Source organism: Siphateles boraxobius, unplaced genomic scaffold, assembly GCF_051911475.1.
Source record: "Siphateles boraxobius isolate OS27281-9 unplaced genomic scaffold, OSU_SipBor_1 270, whole genome shotgun sequence".
NCBI classification, from domain to species: domain Eukaryota; kingdom Metazoa; phylum Chordata; class Actinopteri; order Cypriniformes; family Leuciscidae; genus Siphateles; species Siphateles boraxobius.
In genome coordinates this window covers 682-20,666 of record NW_027508888.1, presented here as the reverse complement: position 1 = coordinate 20,666, position 19,985 = coordinate 682, and the positions used below count along the sequence as shown (strand labels likewise).

At 43.2% G+C, this 19,985-nt stretch overlaps 22 non-coding genes across 22 annotated transcripts; 6 read left to right on the top strand and 16 right to left on the bottom strand.

Annotated features, from left to right (window-relative positions):
* Nucleotides 1-913: 913 nt before the first annotated feature.
* On the bottom strand, nt 914-1,028 carry LOC143752948 (U5 spliceosomal RNA). The gene has a single exon (XR_013207435.1). It is a non-coding gene; the product is annotated as a U5 spliceosomal RNA (small nuclear RNA).
* A 1,235-nt stretch (nt 1,029-2,263) lies between these two features.
* On the top strand, nt 2,264-2,335 carry trnad-guc (transfer RNA aspartic acid (anticodon GUC)). The gene has a single exon. It is a non-coding gene; the product is annotated as a tRNA-Asp (tRNA).
* Nucleotides 2,336-2,787: 452 nt separating this feature from the next.
* Nucleotides 2,788-2,902, bottom strand: LOC143752947 (U5 spliceosomal RNA). The gene has a single exon (XR_013207434.1). It is a non-coding gene; the product is annotated as a U5 spliceosomal RNA (small nuclear RNA).
* A 408-nt stretch (nt 2,903-3,310) lies between these two features.
* On the bottom strand, nt 3,311-3,425 carry LOC143752998 (U5 spliceosomal RNA). The gene has a single exon (XR_013207480.1). It is a non-coding gene; the product is annotated as a U5 spliceosomal RNA (small nuclear RNA).
* A 1,168-nt stretch (nt 3,426-4,593) lies between these two features.
* On the top strand, nt 4,594-4,665 carry trnad-guc (transfer RNA aspartic acid (anticodon GUC)). Its single transcript has one exon. It is a non-coding gene; the product is annotated as a tRNA-Asp (tRNA).
* Nucleotides 4,666-5,120: 455 nt separating this feature from the next.
* Nucleotides 5,121-5,236, bottom strand: LOC143752965 (U5 spliceosomal RNA). Its single transcript, XR_013207451.1, has one exon. It is a non-coding gene; the product is annotated as a U5 spliceosomal RNA (small nuclear RNA).
* A 406-nt stretch (nt 5,237-5,642) lies between these two features.
* On the bottom strand, nt 5,643-5,757 carry LOC143752997 (U5 spliceosomal RNA). The gene has a single exon (XR_013207479.1). It is a non-coding gene; the product is annotated as a U5 spliceosomal RNA (small nuclear RNA).
* Nucleotides 5,758-6,924: 1,167 nt separating this feature from the next.
* trnad-guc (transfer RNA aspartic acid (anticodon GUC)) lies at nt 6,925-6,996 on the top strand. Its single transcript has one exon. It is a non-coding gene; the product is annotated as a tRNA-Asp (tRNA).
* Nucleotides 6,997-7,449: 453 nt separating this feature from the next.
* Nucleotides 7,450-7,564, bottom strand: LOC143752996 (U5 spliceosomal RNA). The gene has a single exon (XR_013207478.1). It is a non-coding gene; the product is annotated as a U5 spliceosomal RNA (small nuclear RNA).
* Nucleotides 7,565-8,811: 1,247 nt separating this feature from the next.
* trnad-guc (transfer RNA aspartic acid (anticodon GUC)) lies at nt 8,812-8,883 on the top strand. Its single transcript has one exon. It is a non-coding gene; the product is annotated as a tRNA-Asp (tRNA).
* A 455-nt stretch (nt 8,884-9,338) lies between these two features.
* On the bottom strand, nt 9,339-9,453 carry LOC143752972 (U5 spliceosomal RNA). Its single transcript, XR_013207458.1, has one exon. It is a non-coding gene; the product is annotated as a U5 spliceosomal RNA (small nuclear RNA).
* Nucleotides 9,454-9,860: 407 nt separating this feature from the next.
* On the bottom strand, nt 9,861-9,975 carry LOC143752951 (U5 spliceosomal RNA). Its single transcript, XR_013207438.1, has one exon. It is a non-coding gene; the product is annotated as a U5 spliceosomal RNA (small nuclear RNA).
* A 1,238-nt stretch (nt 9,976-11,213) lies between these two features.
* trnad-guc (transfer RNA aspartic acid (anticodon GUC)) lies at nt 11,214-11,285 on the top strand. Its single transcript has one exon. It is a non-coding gene; the product is annotated as a tRNA-Asp (tRNA).
* A 444-nt stretch (nt 11,286-11,729) lies between these two features.
* On the bottom strand, nt 11,730-11,843 carry LOC143752977 (U5 spliceosomal RNA). Its single transcript, XR_013207463.1, has one exon. It is a non-coding gene; the product is annotated as a U5 spliceosomal RNA (small nuclear RNA).
* Nucleotides 11,844-12,247: 404 nt separating this feature from the next.
* LOC143752990 (U5 spliceosomal RNA) lies at nt 12,248-12,362 on the bottom strand. The gene has a single exon (XR_013207474.1). It is a non-coding gene; the product is annotated as a U5 spliceosomal RNA (small nuclear RNA).
* Nucleotides 12,363-13,441: 1,079 nt separating this feature from the next.
* On the bottom strand, nt 13,442-13,556 carry LOC143752979 (U5 spliceosomal RNA). The gene has a single exon (XR_013207464.1). It is a non-coding gene; the product is annotated as a U5 spliceosomal RNA (small nuclear RNA).
* Nucleotides 13,557-15,319: 1,763 nt separating this feature from the next.
* Nucleotides 15,320-15,434, bottom strand: LOC143752957 (U5 spliceosomal RNA). The gene has a single exon (XR_013207443.1). It is a non-coding gene; the product is annotated as a U5 spliceosomal RNA (small nuclear RNA).
* Nucleotides 15,435-16,672: 1,238 nt separating this feature from the next.
* On the top strand, nt 16,673-16,744 carry trnad-guc (transfer RNA aspartic acid (anticodon GUC)). Its single transcript has one exon. It is a non-coding gene; the product is annotated as a tRNA-Asp (tRNA).
* Nucleotides 16,745-17,188: 444 nt separating this feature from the next.
* On the bottom strand, nt 17,189-17,302 carry LOC143752976 (U5 spliceosomal RNA). The gene has a single exon (XR_013207462.1). It is a non-coding gene; the product is annotated as a U5 spliceosomal RNA (small nuclear RNA).
* A 403-nt stretch (nt 17,303-17,705) lies between these two features.
* LOC143752967 (U5 spliceosomal RNA) lies at nt 17,706-17,820 on the bottom strand. The gene has a single exon (XR_013207453.1). It is a non-coding gene; the product is annotated as a U5 spliceosomal RNA (small nuclear RNA).
* Nucleotides 17,821-18,230: 410 nt separating this feature from the next.
* Nucleotides 18,231-18,345, bottom strand: LOC143752956 (U5 spliceosomal RNA). Its single transcript, XR_013207442.1, has one exon. It is a non-coding gene; the product is annotated as a U5 spliceosomal RNA (small nuclear RNA).
* Nucleotides 18,346-19,341: 996 nt separating this feature from the next.
* LOC143752944 (U5 spliceosomal RNA) lies at nt 19,342-19,456 on the bottom strand. Its single transcript, XR_013207430.1, has one exon. It is a non-coding gene; the product is annotated as a U5 spliceosomal RNA (small nuclear RNA).
* Nucleotides 19,457-19,985: the final 529 nt, after the last annotated feature.

Here is a 19,985-nt window from a genome sequence, read left to right as displayed (position 1 = left end):
TCCAGCTTATTTTCTTTTTTTTTAAAAACAATAATACAGCCATATCCATTAGAGGAAGGAGCAAATGTAAAAAGAATCTGCCCCATCACCAAATGTCCGCAAACCCTGTCCAAGAGGATGTCACTGAATCCGATAGTATGTCGAAGACCAGTGGTAGTATTCGCATGAGATTTTTATGAACTTCCTGGATGCTAAATGAACAAACCCTTCATCTCCTTGGATTGCGGGTGGATACCTCCATAGGACAGGGTGAGCTCCTTGGCTAAAATAAAAGGCTTAAATAATAATAACTCCATTAATGGAAAGCATATCCAGTATTAAGTGACGTCTCAACGGTTGAGCATAGACAACAGTACCGTACCGCCCAGAGAAGCAATTGGGATGACCAGTCCTCTTTAGTATAGTGGACAGTATCTCCGCCTGTCACGCGGAAGACCGGGGTTCGATTCCCCGACGGGGGGTCTTCTTCTTTATCACGACCAAACACCTTGCATAAGCTCGGGCTTTACCGTGGAAGGTGCTGTTAAAGTCAACCTGCCATTCAAGACTCGCTTGATTATTTTTAGCTAATTGCATTTGAAAGATTTTACTTTCAAGAAAGCGTTTGCAATAGGTTTGTAAAAGGTGTTTTTTGAATGTTTGGCCTGAGTCTTTTTTTTTATGGGATTTTCACTGTTCTGACCAGCGTGTTCCGTTCCGAACGCTTGGAAACAGTGAACAATTTTGCGAAGCAATCAGTTCAAAGCTTTGTTTCTCCCATCACTACCCTTTTGTGCTTGGTAAAACTTACATTCACACCGCTGTCTTGGACAAAAAAGCCAATTCTTTTAGCCACGCTCGATCTGTGGCCCAGCCTATTGTGGTACTTTGTTACAAGCTGCCAAACGTCCTCTGTTCTTGAACAAACACATGTAGCTCTGCTGTGAGCAGAGCATCCAAAAATATCAGAAACTCGCAAATGTTCCCCTCCACGGAAATCTTTAGTAAAAGGCGAAAGATTTATGCGTGAATGAAGAAAAACTCGAGCTGTACCCATGAGACGTTGGGACAATGTGGTCCCAAGCACATGCAACCATGCTCAGCAAGGGTAATGTCTGGTGCAGGCTCCTCCCATCCAGCTTATTTTCTTTTTTTTTAAAAACAATAATACAGCCATATCCATTAGAGGAAGGAGCAAATGTAAAAAGAATCTGCCCCATCACCAAATGTCCGCAAACCCTGTCCAAGAGGATGTCACTGAATCCGATAGTATGTCGAAGACCAGTGGTAGTATTCGCATGAGATTTTTATGAACTTCCTGGATGCTAAATGAACAAACCCTTCATCTCCTTAGATTGCGGATGGATACCTCCATAGGACAGGGTGAGCTCCTTGGCCAAAATAAAAGGCTTAAATAATAATAACTCCATTAATGGAAAGCATATCCAGTATTAAGTGACGTCTCAACGGTTGAGCATAGACAACAGTACCGTACCGCCCAGAGAAGCAATTGGGATGACCAGTCCTAGTTAGTATAGTGGACAGTATCTCCGCCTGTCACGCGGAAGACCGGGGTTCGATTAGTCTTCTTCTTTATCACGACCAAACACCTTGCATAAGCTCAGGCTTTACAGTGGAAGGCGCTGTTAAAGTCAACCTGCCGTTCAAGACTCACTTGATTATGTTTAGCTAATTGCATTTGAAAGATTTTACTTTCAAGAAAGCGTTTGCAATAGGTTTGTAAAAGGTGTTTTTGAATGTTTGGCCTGAGTGTTTTTTTTTGTTGCATTTTCACTGTTCTGACCAGTGTGTTGCGTTCCGAACGCTTGGAAACAGTGAATAATGTTGCGAAACAATCGGTTCAAAGCTTTGTTTCTCCCATCACTACCCTTTTGTGCTTGGTAAAACTTACATTCACACTGCTGACACAAGACTCGAAGTTGTGAACTGGGAAAGTGTGGATGGTTTGACGACTACCCAGTTCCAGTCTTGGACAAAACAGCCAATTCTTTTAGCCACGCTCAATCTCTGGCCCAACCTATTGTGGTACTTTGTTACAAGCTGCCAAACGTCCTCTGTTCTTGAACAAACACATGTAGCTCTGCTGTGAGCAAGACAATTCTTGGATACCACCATAGGACAGGGTGAGCTCTTTGGCCAAAATAAAATGTTTAAATAATAATAACTCCATTAATGGAAAGCATATCCAGTATTAAGTGACGTCTCAACGGTTGAGCATAGACAACAGTAACACACCGCCCAGAGAAGCAACTGTGATGACCAGTCCTCGTTAGTATAGTGGACAGTATCTCCGCCTGTCACGCGGAAGACCGGGGTTCGATTCCCCGACGGGGAGTCTTCTTCTTTATCACGACCAAACACCTTGCATAAGCTCGGGCTTTACCGTGGAAGGTGCTGTTAAAGTCAACCTGCCATTCAAGACTCGCTTGATTATTTTTAGCTAATTGCATTTGAAAGATTTTACTTTCAAGAAAGCGTTTGCAATAGGTTTGTAAAAGGTGTTTTTTGAATGTTTGGCCTGAGTCTTTTTTTTTGTGGGATTTTCACTGTTCTGACCAGCGTGTTCCGTTCCGAACGCTTGGAAACAGTGAACAATTTTGCGAAGCAATCAGTTCAAAGCTTTGTTTCTCCCATCACTACCCTTCTGTGCTTGGTAAAACTTACATTCACACCGCTGTCTTGGACAAAACAGCCAATTCTTTTAGCCACGCTCGATCTGTGGCCCAGCCTATTGTGGTACTTTGTTACAAGCTGCCAAACGTCCTCTGTTCTTGAACAAACACATGTAGCTCTGCTGTGAGCAGAGCATCCAAAAATATCAGAAACTCGCAAATGTTCCCCTCCACGGAAATCTTTAGTAAAAGGCGAAAGATTTATGCGTGAATGAAGAAAAACTCGAGCTGTACCCATGAGACGTTGGGACAATGTGGTCCCAAGCACATGCAACCATGCTCAGCAAGGGTAATGTCTGGTGCAGGCTCCTCCCATCCAGCTTATTTTCTTTTTTTTTAAAAACAATAATACAGCCATATCCATTAGAGGAAGGAGCAAATGTAAAAAGAATCTGCCCCATCACCAAATGTCCGCAAACCCTGTCCAAGAGGATGTCACTGAATCCGATAGTATGTCGAAGACCAGTGGTAGTATTCGCATGAGATTTTTATGAACTTCCTGGATGCTAAATGAACAAACCCTTCATCTCCTTGGATTGCGGGTGGATACTTTTAGCCACGCTCGATCTGTGGCCCAGCCTATTGTGGTACTTTGTTACAAGCTGCCAAACGTCCTCTGTTCTTGAACAAACACATGTAGCTCTGCTGTGAGCAGAGCATCCAAAAATATCAGAAACTCGCAAATGTTCCCCTCCACGGAAATCTTTAGTAAAAGGCGAAAGATTTATGCGTGAATGAAGAGAAACTCGAGCTGGCTCCTCCCATCCCATCCAGCTTATTTTCTTTTTTTTAAAAAACAATAATACAGCCATATCCATTAGAGGAAGGAGCAAATGTAAAAAGAATCTGCCCCATCACCAAATGTCCGCAAACCCTGTCCAAGAGGATGTCACTGAATCCGATAGTATGTCGAAGACCAGTGGTAGTATTCGCATGAGATTTTTATGAACTTCCTGGATGCTAAATGAACAAACCCTTCATCTCCTTAGATTGCGGATGGATACCTCCATAGGACAGGGTGAGCTCCTTGGCCAAAATAAAAGGCTTAAATAATAATAACTCCATTAATGGAAAGCATATCCAGTATTAAGTGACGTCTCAACGGTTGAGCATAGACAACAGTACCGTACCGCCCAGAGAAGCAATTGGGATGACCAGTCCTCGTTAGTATAGTGGACAGTATCTCCGCCTGTCACGCGGAAGACCGGGGTTCGATTAGTCTTCTTCTTTATCACGACCAAACACCTTGTATAAGCTCAGGCTTTACAGTGGAAGGCGCTGTTAAAGTCAACCTGCCGTTCAAGACTCACTTGATTATGTTTAGCTAATTGCATTTGAAAGATTTTACTTTCAAGAAAGCGTTTGCAATAGGTTTGTAAAAGGTGTTTTTTGAATGTTTGGCCTGAGTCTTTTTTTGTTGTTGCATTTTCACTGTTCTGACCAGTGTGTTGCGTTCCGAACGCTTGGAAACAGTGAATAATGTTGCGAAACAATCGGTTCAAAGCTTTGTTTCTCCCATCACTACCCTTTTGTGCTTGGTAAAACTTACATTCACACTGCTGACACAAGACTCGAAGTTGTGAACTGGGAAAGTGTGGATGGTTTGACGACTACCCAGTTCCAGTCTTGGACAAAACAGCCAATTCTTTTAGCCACTCTCAATCTCTGGCCCACCCTATTGTGGTACTTTGTTACAAGCTGCCAAACGTCCTCTGTTCTTGAACAAACACATGTAGCTCTGCTGTGAGCAAGACGATTCTTGGATACCTCCATAGGACAGGGTGAGCTCTTTGGCCAAAATAAAATGTTTAAATAATAATAACTCCATTAATGGAAAGCATATCCAGTATTAAGTCACGTCTCAACGGTTGAGCATAGACAACAGTAACAACCAGCCCAGAGAAGCAACTGTGATGACCAGTCCTCGTTAGTATAGTGGACAGTATCTCCGCCTGTCACGCGGAAGACCGGGGTTCGATTCCCCGACGGGGAGTCTTCTTCTTTATCACGACCAAACACCTTGCATAAGCTCGGGCTTTACCGTGGAAGGTGCTGTTAAAGTCAACCTGCCGTTCAAGACTCACTTGATTATTTTTAGCTAATTGCATTTGAAAGATTTTACTTTCAAGAAAGCGTTTGCAATAGGTTTGTAAAAGGTGTTTTTTGAATGTTTGGCCTGAGTCTTTTTTTTTTTTGTGGGATTTTCACTGTTCTGACCAGCGTGTTCCGTTCCGAACGCTTGGAAACAGTGAATAATTTTGCGAAGCAATCAGTTCAAAGCTTTGTTTCTCCCATCACTACCCTTTTGTGCTTGGTAAAACTTACATTCACACCGCTGTCTTGGACAAAACAGCCAATTCTTTTAGCCACGCTCGATATTTGGCCCAGCCTATTGTGGTACTTTGTTACAAGCTGCCAAACGTCCTCTGTTCTTGAACAAACACATGTAGCTCTGCTGCGAGCAGAGCATCCAAAAATATCAGAAACTCGCAAATGTTCCCCTCCACGGAAATCTTTAGTAAAAGGCGAAAGATTTATGCGTGAATGAAGAGAAACTCTAGTTGTACCCATGAGACGTTGGGACAATGTGGTCCCAAGCACATGCAACCATGCTCAGCAAGGGTAATGTCTGGTGCAGGCTCCTCCCATCCAGCTTATTTTCTTTAAAAAAAAAACAATAATACAGCCATATCCATTAGAGGAAGGAGCAAATGTAAAAAGAATCTGCCCCATCACCAAATGTCCGCAAACCCTGTCCAAGAGGATGTCACTGAATCCGATAGTATGTCGAAGACCAGTGGTAGTATTCGCATGAGATTTTTATGAACTTCCTGGATGCTAAATGAACAAACCCTTCATCTCCTTGGATTGCGGGTGGATACTTTTAGCCACGCTCGATCTGTGGCCCAGCCTATTGTGGTACTTTGTTACAAGCTGCCAAACGTCCTCTGTTCTTGAACAATCACATGTAGCTCTGCTGTGAGCAGAGCATCCAAAAATATCAGAAACTCGCAAATGTTCCCCTCCACGGAAATCTTTAGTAAAAGGCGAAAGATTTATGCGTGAATGAAGAGAAACTCGAGCTGGCTCCTCCCATCCCATCCAGCTTATTTTCTTTTTTTTAAAAAACAATAATACAGCCATATCCATTAGAGGAAGGAGCAAATGTAAAAAGAATCTGCCCCATCACCAAATGTCCGCAAACCCTGTCCAAGAGGATGTCACTGAATCCGATAGTATGTCGAAGACCAGTGGTAGTATTCGCATGAGATTTTTATGAACTTCCTGGATGCTAAATGAACAAACCCTTCATCTCCTTAGATTGCGGATGGATACCTCCATAGGACAGGGTGAGCTCCTTGGCCAAAATAAAAGGCTTAAATAATAATAACTCCATTAATGGAAAGCATATCCAGTATTAAGTGACGTCTCAACGGTTGAGCATAGACAACAGTACCGTACCGCCCAGAGAAGCAATTGGGATGACCAGTCCTCGTTAGTATAGTGGACAGTATCTCCGCCTGTCACGCGGAAGACCGGGGTTCGATTAGTCTTCTTCTTTATCACGACCAAACACCTTGTATAAGCTCAGGCTTTACAGTGGAAGGCGCTGTTAAAGTCAACCTGCCGTTCAAGACTCACTTGATTATGTTTAGCTAATTGCATTTGAAAGATTTTACTTTCAAGAAAGCGTTTGCAATAGGTTTGTAAAAGGTGTTTTTTGAATGTTTGGCCTGAGTCTTTTTTTTTTGTTGCATTTTCACTGTTCTGACCAGTGTGTTGCGTTCCGAACGCTTGGAAACAGTGAATAATGTTGCGAAACAATCGGTTCAAAGCTTTGTTTCTCCCATCACTACCCTTTTGTGCTTGGTAAAACTTACATTCACACTGCTGACACAAGACTCGAAGTTGTGAACTGGGAAAGTGTGGATGGTTTGACGACTACCCAGATCCAGTCTTGGACAAAACAGCCAATTCTTTTAGCCACGCTCAATCTCTGGCCCAACCTATTGTGGTACTTTGTTACAAGCTGCCAAAGTCCTCTGTTCTTGAACAAACACATGTAGCTCTGCTGTGAGCAAGACAATTCTTGGATACCTCCATAGGACAGGGTGAGCTCTTTGGCCAAAATAAAATGTTTAAATAATAATAACTCCATTAATGGAAAGCATATCCAGTATTAAGTGACGTCTCAACGGTTGAGCATAGACAACAGTAACACACCGCCCAGAGAAGCAACTGTGATGACCAGTCCTCGTTAGTATAGTGGACAGTATCTCCGCCTGTCACGCGGAAGACCGGGGTTCGATTCCCCGACGGGGAGTCTTCTTCTTTATCACGACCAAACACCTTGCATAAGCTCGGGCTTTACCGTGGAAGGTGCTGTTAAAGTCAACCTGCCGTTCAAGACTCGCTTGATTATTTTTAGCTAATTGCATTTGAAAGATTTTACTTTCAAGAAAGCGTTTGCAATAGGTTTGTGGAAGGTGTTTTTTGAATGTTTGGCCTGAGTCTTTTTTTTGTGTGGGATTTTCACTGTTCTGACCAGCGTGTTCCGTTCCGAACGCTTGGAAACAGTGAATAATTTTGCGAAGCAATCAGTTCAAAGCTTTGTTTCTCCCATCACTACCCTTTTGTGCTTGGTAAAACTTACATTCACACCGCTTGCTTGGACAAAACAGCCAATTCTTTTAGCCACGCTCGATCTGTGACCCAGCCTATTGTGGTACTTTGTTACAAGCTGCCAAACGTCCTCTGTTCTTGAACAAACACATGTAGCTCTGCTGTGAGCAGAGCATCCAAAAATATCAGAAACTCGCAAATGTTCCCCTCCACGGAAATCTTTAGTAAAAGGCGAAAGATTTATGCGTGAATGAAGAGAAACTCGAGCTGTACCCATGAGACGTATGGACAATGTGGTCCCAAGCACATGCAACCATGCTCAGCAAGGGTAATGTCTGGTGCAGGCTCCTCCCATCCAGCTTATTTTCTTTAAAAAAAAAACAATAATACAGCCATATCCATTAGAGGAAGGAGCAAATGTAAAAAGAATCTGCCCCATCACCAAATGTCCGCAAACCCTGTCCAAGAGGATGTCACTGAATCCGATAGTATGTCGAAGACCAGTGGTAGTATTCGCATGAGATTTTTATGAACTTCCTGGATGCTAAATGAACAAACCCTTCATCTCCTTGGATTGCGGGTGGATACCTCCATAGGACAGGGTGAGCTCCTTGGCCAAAATAAAAGGCTTAAATAATAATAACTCCATTAATGGAAAGCATATCCAGTATTAATTGACGTCTCAACGGTTGAGCATAGACAACAGTACCGTACCGCCCAGAGAAGCACTTGGGATGACCAGTCCTCGTTAGTATAGTGGACAGTATCTCCGCCTGTCACGCGGAAGACCGGGGTTCGATTCCCCGACGGAGAGTCTTCTTCTTTATCACGACCAAACACCTTGCATAAGCTCGGGCTTTACCGTGGAAGGTGCTGTTAAAGTCAACCTGCCGTTCAAGACTCACTTGATTATGTTTAGCTAATTGCATTTGAAAGGTTTTACTTTCAAGAAAGCGTTTGCAATAGGTTTGTAAAAGGTGTTTTTTGAATGTTTGGCCTGAGTCTTTTTTTGTTGTTGCATTTTCACTGTTCTGACCAGTGTGTTGCGTTCCGAACGCTTGGAAACAGTGAATAATGTTGCGAAACAATCTGTTCAAAGCTTTGTTTCTCCCATCACTACCCTTTTGTGCTTGGTAAAACTTACATTCACACTGCTGACACAAGACTCGAAGTTGTGAACTGGGAAAGTGTGGATGGTTTGACGACTACCCAGTTCCAGTCTTGGACAAAACAGCCAATTCTTTTAGCCACTCTCAATCTCTGGCCCAACCTATTGTGGTACTTTGTTACAAGCTGCCAAACGTCCTCTGTTCTTGAACAAACACATGTAGCTCTGCTGTGAGCAAGACAATTCTTGGATACCTCCATAGGACAGGGTGAGCTCTTTGGCCAAAATAAAATGTTTAAATAATAATAACTCCATTAATGGAAAGCATATCCAGTATTAAGTGACGTCTCAACGGTTGAGCATAGACAACAGTAACACACCGGCCAGAGAAGCAACTGTGACGACCAGTCCTCGTTAGTATAGTGGACAGTATCTCCGCCTGTCACGCGGAAGACCGGGGTTCGATTCCCCGACGGGGAGTCTTCTTCTTTATCACGACCAAACACCTTGCATAAGCTCGGGCTTTACCGTGGAAGGTGCTGTTAAAGTCAACCTGCCGTTCAAGACTCGCTTGATTATTTTTAGCTAATTGCATTTGAAAGATTTTACTTTCAAGAAAGCGTTTGCAATAGGTTTGTGGAAGGTGTTTTTTGAATGTTTGGCCTGAGTCTTTTTTTTTTTTGTGGGATTTTCACTGTTCTGACCAGCGTGTTCCGTTCCGAACGCTTGGAAACAGTGAATAATTTTGCGAAGCAATCAGTTCAAAGCTTTGTTTCTCCCATCACTACCCTTTTGTGCTTGGTAAAACTTACATTCACACCGCTGTCTTGGACAAAACAGCCAATTCTTTTAGCCACGCTCGATCTTTGGCCCAGCCTATTGTGGTACTTTGTTACAAGCTGCCAAACGTCCTCTGTTCTTGAACAAACACATGTAGCTCTGCTGCGAGCAGAGCATGCAAAAATATCAGAAACTCGCAAATGTTCCCCTCCACGGAAATCTTTAGTAAAAGGCGAAAGATTTATGCGTGAATGAAGAGAAACTCTAGCTGTACCCATGAGACGTTGGGACAATGTGGTCCCAAGCACATGCAACCATGCTCAGCAAGGGTAATGTCTGGTGCAGGCTCCTCCCATCCAGCTTATTTTCTTTAAAAAAAAAACAATAATACAGCCATATCCATTAGAGGAAGGAGCAAATGTAAAAAGAATCTGCCCCATCACCAAATGTCCGCAAACCCTGTCCAAGAGGATGTCACTGAATCCGATAGTATGTCGAAGACCAGTGGTAGTATTCGCATGAGATTTTTATGAACTTCCTGGATGCTAAATGAACAAACCCTTCATCTCCTTGGATTGCGGGTGGATACTTTTAGCCACGCTCGATCTGTGGCCCAGCCTATTGTGGTACTTTGTTACAAGCTGCCAAACGTCCTCTGTTCTTGAACAAACACATGTAGCTCTGCTGTGAGCAGAGCATCCAAAAATATCAGAAACTCGCAAATGTTCCCCTCCACGGAAATCTTTAGTAAAAGGCGAAAGATTTATGCGTGAATGAAGAGAAACTCAAGCTGTACCCATGAGACGTTGGGACAATGTGGTCCCAAGCACATGCAACCATGCTCAGCAAGGGTAATGTCTGGTGCAGGCTCCTCCCATCCAGCTTATTTTCTTTTTTTTTAAAAAACAATAATACAGCCATATCCATTAGAGGAAGGAGCAAATGTAAAAAGAATCTGCCCCATCACCAAATGTCCGCAAACCCTGTCCAAGAGGATGTCACTGAATCCGATAGTATGTCGAAGACCAGTGGTAGTATTCGCATGAGATTTTTATGAACTTCCTGGATGCTAAATGAACAAACCCTTCATCTCCTTAGATTGCGGATGGATACCTCCATAGGACAGGGTGAGCTCCTTGGCCAAAATAAAAGGCTTAAATAATAATAACTCCATTAATGGAAAGCATATCCAGTATTAAGTGACGTCTCAACGGTTGAGCATAGACAACAGTACCGTACCGCCCAGAGAAGCAATTGGGATGACCAGTCCTCGTTAGTATAATGGACAGTATCTCCGCCTGTCACGCGGAAGACCGGGGTTCGATTAGTCTTCTTCTTTATCACGACCAAACACCTTGCATAAGCTCAGGCTTTACCGTGGAAGGCGCTGTTAAAGTCAACCTGCCGTTCAAGACTCACTTGATTATGTTTAGCTAATTGCATTTGAAAGATTTTACTTTCAAGAAAGCGTTTGCAATAGGTTTGTAAAAGGTGTTTTTTGAATGTTTGGCCTGAGTCTTTTTTTTTTGTTGCATTTTCACTGTTCTGACCAGTGTGTTGCGTTCCGAACGCTTGGAAACAGTGAATAATGTTGCGAAACAATCGGTTCAAAGCTTTGTTTCTCCCATCACTACCCTTTTGTGCTTGGTAAAACTTACATTCACACTGCTGACACAAGACTCGAAGTTGTGAACTGGGAAAGTGTGGATGGTTTGACGACTACCCAGTTCCAGTCTTGGACAAAACAGCCAATTCTTTTAGCCACGCTCAATCTCTGGCCCAACCTATTGTGGTACTTTGTTACAAGCTGCCAAACGTCCTCTGTTCTTGAACAAACACATGTAGCTCTGCTGTGAGCAAGACAATTCTTGGATACCTCCATAGGACAGGGTGAGCTCTTTGGCCAAAATAAAATGTTTAAATAATAATAACTCCATTAATGGAAAGCATATCCAGTATTAAGTGACGTCTCAACGGTTGAGCATAGACAACAGTAACACACCGCCCAGAGAAGCAACTGTGATGACCAGTCCTCGTTAGTATAGTGGACAGTATCTCCGCCTGTCACGCGGAAGACCGGGGTTCGATTCCCCGACGGGGAGTCTTCTTCTTTATCACGACCAAACACCTTGCATAAGCTCGGGCTTTACCGTGGAAGGTGCTGTTAAAGTCAACCTGCCGTTCAAGACTCGCTTGATTATTTTTAGCTAATTGCATTTGAAAGATTTTACTTTCAAGAAAGCGTTTGCAATAGGTTTGTGGAAGGTGTTTTTTGAATGTTTGGCCTGAGTCTTTTTTTTGTGTGGGATTTTCACTGTTCTGACCAGCGTGTTCCGTTCCGAACGCTTGGAAACAGTGAATAATTTTGCGAAGCAATCAGTTCAAAGCTTTGTTTCTCCCATCACTACCCTTTTGTGCTTGGTAAAACTTACATTCACACCGCTTGCTTGGACAAAACAGCCAATTCTTTTAGCCACGCTCGATCTGTGACCAAGCCTATTGTGGTACTTTGTTACAAGCTGCCAAACGTCCTCTGTTCTTGAACAAACACATGTAGCTCTGAGCATCCAAAAATATCAGAAACTCGCAAATGTTCCCCTCCACGGAAATCTTTAGTAAAAGGCGAAAGATTTATGCGTGAATGAAGAGAAACTCGAGCTGTTCCCATGAGACGTATGGACAATGTGGTCCCAAGCACATGCAACAATGCAAGGGTAATGTCTGGTGCAGGCTCCTCCCATCCAGCTTATTTTCTTTTTTTTTAAAAAACAATAATACAGCCATATCCATTAGAGGAAGGAGCAAATGTAAAAAGAATCTGCCCCATCACCAAATGTCCGCAAACCCTGTCCAAGAGGATGTCACTGAATCCGATAGTATGTCGAAGACCAGTGGTAGTATTCGCATGAGACTTTTATGAACTTCCTGGATGCTAAATGAACAAACCCTTCATCTCCTTGGATTGCGGGTGGATATTTTTAGCCACGCACGATCTGTGGCCCAGCCTATTGTGGTACTTTGTTACAAGCTGCCAAACGTCCTCTGTTCTTGAACAAACACATGTAGCTCTGCTGTGAGCAGAGCATCCAAAAATATCAGAAACTCGCAAATGTTCCCCTCCACGGAAATCTTTAGTAAAAGGCGAAAGATTTATGCGTGAATGAAGAGAAACTCGAGCTGTACCCATGAGACGTTGGGACAATGTGGTCCCAAGCACATGCAACCATGCTCAGCAAGGGTAATGTCTGGTGCAGGCTCCTCCCATCCAGCTTATTTTCTTTTAAAAAAACAAAACAATAATACAGCCATATCCATTAGAGGAAGGAGCAAATATAAAAAGAATCTGCCCCATCACCAAATGTCCGCAAACCCTGTCCAAGAGGATGTCACTGAATCCGATAGTATGTCGAAGACCAGTGGTAGTATTCGCATGAGATTTTTATGAACTTCCTGGATGCTAAATGAACAAACCCTTCATCTCCTTGGATTGCGGGTGGATACCTCCATAGGACAGGGTGAGCTCCTTGGCCAAAATAAAAGGCTTAAATAATAATAACTCCATTAATGGAAAGCATATCCAGTATTAAGTGACGTCTCAACGGTTGAGCATAGACAACAGTACCGTACCGCCCAGAGAAGCAATTGGGATGACCAGTCCTCGTTAGTATAATGGACAGTATCTCCGCCTGTCACGCGGAAGACCGGGGTTCGATTAGTCTTCTTCTTTATCACGACCAAACACCTTGCATAAGCTCAGGCTTTACCGTGGAAGGCGCTGTTAAAGTCAACCTGCCGTTCAAGACTCACTTGATTATGTTTAGCTAATTGCATTTGAAAGATTTTACTTTCAAGAAAGCGTTTGCAATAGGTTTGTAAAAGGTGTTTTTTGAATGTTTGGCCTGAGTCTTTTTTTTTTTGTTGCATTTTCACTGTTCTGACCAGTGTGTTGCATTCCGAACGCTTGGAAACAGTGAATAATGTTGCGAAACAATCGGTTCAAAGCTTTGTTTCTCCCATCACTACCCTTTTGTGCTTGGTAAAACTTACATTCACACTGCTGACACAAGACTCGAAGTTGTGAACTGGGAAAGTGTGGATGGTTTGACGACTACCCTTTGTGCTTGGTAAAACTTACATTCACACCGCTTGCTTGGACAAAACAGCCAATTCTTTTAGCCACGCTCGATCTGTGACCCAGCCTATTGTGGTACTTTGTTACAAGCTGCCAAACGTCCTCTGTTCTTGAACAAACACATGTAGCTCTGCTGTGAGCAGAGCATCCAAAAATATCAGAAACTCGCAAATGTTCCCCTCCACGGAAATCTTTAGTAAAAGGCGAAAGATTTATGCGTGAATGAAGAGAAACTCGAGCTGTACCCATGAGACGTATGGACAATGTGGTCCCAAGCACATGCAACCATGCTCAGCAAGGGTAATGTCTGGTGCAGGCTCCTCCCATCCAGCTTATTTTCTTTAAAAAAAAAAACAATAATACAGCCATATCCATTAGAGGAAGGAGCAAATGTAAAAAGAATCTGCCCCATCACCAAATGTCCGCAAACCCTGTCCAAGAGGATGTCACTGAATCCGATAGTATGTCGAAGACCAGTGGTAGTATTCGCATGAGATTTTTATGAACTTCCTGGATGCTAAATGAACAAACCCTTCATCTCCTTGGATTGCGGGTGGATACCTCCATAGGACAGGGTGAGCTCCTTGGCCAAAATAAAAGGCTTAAATAATAATAACTCCATTAATGGAAAGCATATCCAGTATTAATTGACGTCTCAACGGTTGAGCATAGACAACAGTACCGTACCGCCCAGAGAAGCAATTGGGATGACCAGTCCTCGTTAGTATAGTGGACAGTATCTCCGCCTGTCACGCGGAAGACCGGGGTTCGATTAGTCTTCTTCTTTATCACGGCCAAACACCTTGCATAAGCTCAGGCTTTACCGTGGAAGGCGCTGTTAAAGTCAACCTGCCGTTCAAGACTCACTTGATTATGTTTAGCTAATTGCATTTGAAAGGTTTTACTTTCAAGAAAGCGTTTGCAATAGGTTTGTAAAAGGTGTTTTTTGAATGTTTGGCCTGAGTCTTTTTTTGTTGTTGCATTTTCACTGTTCTGACCAGTGTGTTGCGTTCCGAACGCTTGGAAACAGTGAATAATGTTGCGAAACAATCGGTTCAAAGCTTTGTTTCTCCCATCACTACCCTTTTGTGCTTGGTAAAACTTACATTCACACTGCTGACACAAGACTCGAAGTTGTGAACTGGGAAAGTGTGGATGGTTTGACGACTACCCAGTTCCAGTCTTGGACAAAACAGCCAATTCTTTTAGCCACTCTCAATCTCTGGCCCAACCTATTGTGGTACTTTGTTACAAGCTGCCAAACGTCCTCTGTTCTTGAACAAACACATGTAGCTCTGCTGTGAGCAAGACAATTCTTGGATACCTCCATAGGACAGGGTGAGCTTTTTGGCCAAAATAAAATGTTTAAATAATAATAACTCCATTAATGGAAAGCATATCCAGTATTAAGTCACGTCTCAACGGTTGAGCATAGACAACAGTAACACACAGCCCAGAGAAGCAACTGTGATGACCAGTCCTCGTTAGTATAGTGGACAGTATCTCCGCCTGTCACGCGGAAGACCGGGGTTCGATTCCCCTACGGGGAGTCTTCTTCTTTATCACGACCAAACACCTTGCATAAGCTCGGGCTTTACCGTGGAAGGTGCTGTTAAAGTCAACCTGCCGTTCAAGACTCGCTTGATTATTTTTAGCTAATTGCATTTGAAAGATTTTACTTTCAAGAAAGCGTTTGCAATAGGTTTGTAAAAGGTGTTTTTTGAATGTTTGGCCTGAGTCTTTTTTCTTTTGTGGGATTTTCACTGTTCTGACCAGCGTGTTCCGTTCCGAACACTTGGAAACAGTGAATAATTTTGCGAAGCAATCAGTTCAAAGCTTTGTTTCTCCCATCACTACCCTTTGGTGCTTGGTAAAACTTACATTCACACCGCTGTCTTGGACAAAACAGCCAATTCTTTTAGCCACGCTCGATCTTTGGCCCAGCCTATTGTGGTACTTTGTTACAAGCTGCCAAACGTCCTCTGTTCTTGAACAAACACATGTAGCTCTGCTGCGAGCAGAGCATCCAAAAATATAAGAAACTCGCAAATGTTCCCCTCCTCGGAAATCTTTAGTAAAAGGCGAAAGATTTATGCGTGAATGAAGAGAAACTCGAGCTGTACCCATGAGACGTTGGGACAATGTGGTTCCAAGCACATGCAACCATGCTCAGCAAGGGTAATGTCTGGTGCAGGCTCCTCCCATCCAGCTTATTTTCTTTAAAAAAAAAAAACAATAATACAGCCATATCCATTAGAGGAAGGAGCAAATGTAAAAAGAATCTGCCCCATCACCAAATGTCCGCAAACCCTGTCCAAGAGGATGTCACTGAATCCGATAGTATGTCGAAGACCAGTGGTAGTATTCGCATGAGATTTTTATGAACTTCCTGGATGCTAAATGAACAAACCCTTCATCTCCTTGGATTGCGGGTGGATACCTCCATAGGACAGGGTGAGCTCCTTGGCCAAAATAAAAGGCTTAAATAATAATAACTCCATTAATGGAAAGCATATCCAGTATTAATTGACGTCTCAACGGTTGAGCATAGACAACAGTACCGTACCGCCCAGAGAAGCAATTGGGATGACCAGTCCTCGTTAGTATAGTGGACAGTATCTCCGCCTGTCACGCGGAAGACCGGGGTTCGATTAGTCTTCTTCTTTATCACGGCCAAACACCTTGCATAAGCTCAGGCTTTACCGTGGAAGGCGCTGTTAAAGTCAACCTGCCGTTCAAGACTCACTTGATTATGTTTAGCTAATTGCATTTGAAAGGTTTTACTTTCAAGAAAGCGTTTGCAATAGGTTTGTAAAAGGTGTTTTTTGAATGTTTGGCCTGAGTCTTTTTTTGTTGTTGCATTTTCACTGTTCTGACCAGTGTGTTGCGTTCCGAACGCTTGGAAACAGTGAATAATGTTGCGAAACAATCGGTTCAAAGCTTTGTTTCTCCCATCACTACCCTTTTGTGCTTGGTAAAACTTACATTCACACTGCTGACACAAGACTCGAAGTTGTGAACTGGGAAAGTGTGGATGGTTTGACGACTACCCAGTTCCAGTCTTGGACAAAACAGCCAATTCTTTTAGCCACGCTCGATCTTTGGCCCAGCCTATTGTGGTACTTTGTTACAAGCTGCCAAACGTCCTCTGTTCTTGAACAAACACATGTAGCTCTGCTGTGAGCAAGACAATTCTTGGATACCTCCATAGGACAGGGTGAGCTCTTTGGCCAAAATAAAATGTTTAAATAATAATAACTCCATTAATGGAAAGCATATCCAGTATTAAGTGACGTCTCAACGGTTGAGCATAGACAACAGTAACACACCACCCAGAGAAGCAACTGTGATGACTAGTCCTCGTTAGTATAGTGGACAGTATCTCCGCCTGTCACGCGGAAGACCGGGGTTCGATTCCCCGACGGGGAGTCTTCTTCTTTATCACGACCAAACACCTTGCATAAGCTCGGGCTTTACCGTGGAAGGTGCTGTTAAAGTCAACCTGCCGTTCAAGACTCGCTTGATTATTTTTAGCTAATTGCATTTGAAAGATTTTACTTTCAAGAAAGCGTTTGCAATAGGTTTGTGGAAGGTGTTTTTTGAATGTTTGGCCTGAGTCTTTTTTTTGTGTGGGATTTTCACTGTTCTGACCAGCGTGTTCCGTTCCGAACGCTTGGAAACAGTGAATAATTTTGCGAAGCAATCAGTTCAAAGCTTTGTTTCTCCCATCACTACCCTTTTGTGCTTGGTAAAACTTACATTCACACCGCTTGCTTGGACAAAACAGCCAATTCTTTTAGCCACGCTCGATCTGTGACCCAGCCTATTGTGGTACTTTGTTACAAGCTGCCAAACGTCCTCTGTTCTTGAACAAACACATGTAGCTCTGAGCATCCAAAAATATCAGAAACTCGCAAATGTTCCCCTCCACGGAAATCTTTAGTAAAAGGCGAAAGATTTATGCGTGAATGAAGAGAAACTCGAGCTGTACCCATGAGACGTATGGACAATGTGGTCCCAAGCACATGCAACAATGCAAGGGTAATGTCTGGTGCAGGCTCCTCCCATCCAGCTTATTTTCTTTTTTAAAAAAAACAATAATACAGCCATATCCATTAGAGGAAGGAGCAAATGTAAAAAGAATCTGCCCCATCACCAAATGTCCGCAAACCCTGTCCAAGAGGATGTCACTGAATCCGATAGTATGTCGAAGACCAGTGGTAGTATTCGCATGAGATTTTTATGAACTTCCTGGATGCTAAATGAACAAACCCTTCATCTCCTTGGATTGCGGGTGGATACTTTTAGCCACGCACGATCTGTGGCCCAGCCTATTGTGGTACTTTGTTACAAGCTGCCAAACGTCCTCTGTTCTTGAACAAACACATGTAGCTCTGCTGTGAGCAGAGCATCCAAAAATATCAGAAACTCGCAAATGTTCCCCTCCACGGAAATCTTTAGTAAAAGGCGAAAGATTTATGCGTGAATGAAGAGAAACTCGAGCTGTACCCATGAGACGTTGGGACAATGTGGTCCCAAGCACATGCAACCATGCTCAGCAAGGGTAATGTCTGGTGCAGGCTCCTCCCATCCAGCTTATTTTCTTTAAAAAAAAAAAAACAATAATACAGCCATATCCATTAGAGGAAAGAGCAAATGTAAAAAGAATCTGCCCCATCAACAAATGTCCGCAAACCCTGTCCAAGAGGATGTCACTGAATCCGATAGTATGTTGAAGACCAGTGGTAGTATTCGCAAGAGATTTTTATGAACTTCCTGGATGCTAAATGAACAAACCCTTCATCTCCTTGGATTGCGGGTGGATACTTTTAGCCACGCACGATCTGTGGCCCAGCCTATTGTGGTACTTTGTTACAAGCTGCCAAACGTCCTCTGTTCTTGAACAAACACATGTAGCTCTGCTGTGAGCAGAGCATCCAAAAATATCAGAAACTCGCAAATGTTCCCCTCCACGGAAATCTTTAGTAAAAGGCGAAAGATTTATGCGTGAATGAAGAGAAACTCGAGCTGTACCCATGAGACGTTGGGACAATGTGGTCCCAAGCACATGCAACCATGCTCAGCAAGGGTAATGTCTGGTGCAGGCTCCTCCCATCCAGCTTATTTTCTTTTAAAAAAAAACAATAATACAGCCATATCCATTAGAGGAAGGAGCAAATGTAAAAAGAATCTGCCCCATCACCAAATGTCCGCAAACCCTGTCCAAGAGGATGTCACTGAATCCGATAGTATGTCGAAGACCAGTGGTAGTATTCGCATGAGATTTTTATGAACTTCCTGGATGCTAAATGAACAAACCCTTCATCTCCTTGGATTGCGGGTGGATACCTCCATAGGACAGGGTGAGCTCCTTGGCCAAAATAAAAGGCTTAAATAATAATAACTCCATTAATGGAAAGCATATCCAGTATTAAGTGACGTCTCAACGGTTGAGCATAGACAACAGTACCGTACCGCCCAGAGAAGCAATTGGGATGACCAGTCCTTGTTAGTATAGTGGACAGTATCTCCGCCTGTCACGCGGAAGACCGGGGTTCGATTCCCCGACGGGGGGTCTTCTTCTTTATCACGACCAAACACCTTGCATAAGCTCGGGCTTTACCGTGGAAGGTGCTTTTAAAGTCAACCTGCCATTCAAGACTCGCTTGATTATTTTTAGCTAATTGCATTTGAAAGATTTTACTTTCAAGAAAGCGTTTGCAATAGGTTTGTAAAAGGTGTTTTTTGAATGTTTGGCCTGAGTCTTTTTTTTGTGGGATTTTCACTGTTCTGACCAGCGTGTTCCGTTCCGAACGCTTGGAAACAGTGAACAATTTTGCGAAGCAATCAGTTCAAAGCTTTGTTTCTCCCATCACTACCCTTTTGTGCTTGGTAAAACTTACATTCACACCGCTGTCTTGGACAAAACAGCCAATTCTTTTAGCCACGCTCGATCTGTGGCCCAGCCTATTGTGGTACTTTGTTACAAGCTGCCAAACGTCCTCTGTTCTTGAACAAACACATGTAGCTCTGCTGTGAGCAGAGCATCCAAAAATATCAGAAACTCGCAAATGTTCCCCTCCACGGAAATCTTTAGTAAAAGGCGAAAGATTTATGCGTGAATGAAGAGAAACTCGAGCTGTACCCATGAGACGTTGGGACAATGTGGTCCCAAGCACATGCAACCATGCTCAGCAAGGGTAATGTCTGGTGCAGGCTGCTCCCATCCAGCTTTTTTCTTTAAAAAAAAAACAATAATACAGCCATATCCATTAGAGGAAGGAGCAAATGTAAAAAGAATCTGCCCCATCACCAAATGTCCGCAAACCCTGTCCAAGAGGATGTCACTGAATCCGATAGTATGTCGAAGACCAGTGGTAGTATTCGCATGAGATTTTTATGAACTTCCTGGATGCTAAATGAACAAACCCTTCATCTCCTTAGATTGCGGATGGATACCTCCATAGGACAGGGTGAGCTCCTTGGCCAAAATAAAAGGCTTAAATAATAATAACTCCATTAATGGAAAGCATATCCAGTATTAAGTGACGTCTCAACGGTTGAGCATAGACAACAGTACCGTACCGCCCAGAGAAGCAATTGGGATGACCAGTCCTCGTTAGTATAGTGGACAGTATCTCCGCCTGTCACGCGGAAGACCGGGGTTCGA